Source organism: Penaeus monodon, chromosome 23 (assembly GCF_015228065.2).
Source record: "Penaeus monodon isolate SGIC_2016 chromosome 23, NSTDA_Pmon_1, whole genome shotgun sequence".
In the NCBI taxonomy this organism is placed as follows: Eukaryota; Metazoa; Arthropoda; class Malacostraca; order Decapoda; family Penaeidae; genus Penaeus; species Penaeus monodon.
Window position 1 is genome coordinate 11469106 of NC_051408.1, and position 1315 is coordinate 11470420.

Genomic DNA, 1315 nt, shown 5'->3' on the forward strand with positions numbered 1-1315 from the left:
AGGTCATCCCAAGCACACCAGAAGAAAGATGGATCCTTGATGAACAAGTCAAGGCAAGGCAAGAGCCATGGTAATGAATGAACTAGTTCGTGAAAGTAGCAGCCTGAAATTTTAATTAAGATTATCGCTACAGGAGGAATCGCGTAGGATGAAGAAATAATGACGTTTGGTCGATATTAGGATTTCACCAATCAGCTTAATCGTGTCTTAGTGGGGTCTGAAGATGTAATAATTTTAGGTCGTAATCCCTGGAGACGGAATACTTACCGTGCGTTATTCTGTTTAATTGTTATAACTAGTTTACAAGTTCACAAACTTGCGCTCTACTTAAGGGAGCATTGTATATTTAACCATCATATTTTTTGCATCTTCACAGAACTATATTTGTTACGGCAAGAATTCGTCTTACCAAACTACAACTGTATAAAAATATAACATTGCATTTGTAACCACAATAAGAAAGGTACTCACACCGTTGTATACTTGTTAGGGTAAATTTCTCCAGAACTCATTCTGTATTTAATAATATTATTACCGTTAGGGATATAGAAATGAAATACCACTAGAAATTAAGCTGCATATATGTTAACTGTACGTTTCGGCAAGGTACTGTATACGGTATGAACAATCAAGACCATGGTTCCTGTGGGCTGAGCGATGAAGTCAAAAATGAAACTACCAAGAGAAACTTTTGGAAACGCGATTTTTTTTGGCGATGGGAACTAGAAACAATAATGCTGTAGAAGTGGTAGTAGAAGTGAGGAAAAGAGAGCAGAGGACAAGAGCAACAGAAGATAAGAGGAACTAGGAAAATAGAAGAGATGTTAAAAGAAAAAATAGGTGATTTGAGAGGATAAAAGAAAAGAAAAGCGAGAGATGAAAGGAGAAGATAGGAGAAGAAAATAAGAGAGAGGCAAGAAGAGAAAAGGATAAAAGAAAGAGAATGAAAAACAAAGAAAGGAAGAGAGGGGAAAGAAGATAGAAAAAAGTTGAAAAGAGGAATGAAGAGGAGAAGAATAGAGAGGAGAAGAGAGAAGAGGAGAGTTGGCCATAGAGTGACAACAACTAACGCTCATAAACACAGGATAGACTCGGGTACAGGAACTTGAAGTGAAGTTTCAAGGACAACGCGAAGTTAGAGACTGCTATTTATCTCGCGCAAAACTTCACCTAAGACAAAAAAAAGAGAACTCCGGCTGTAGGAAGAGGAGGGTAAAGAAGCTTGTCCTTTTCTTCAAGAACTTGGGATGGCAGATGAGGTGGAAATGAGCTTACTTGCTCTGAAGAAAGGATTTTTGTACCTTTGCGCGAGCTA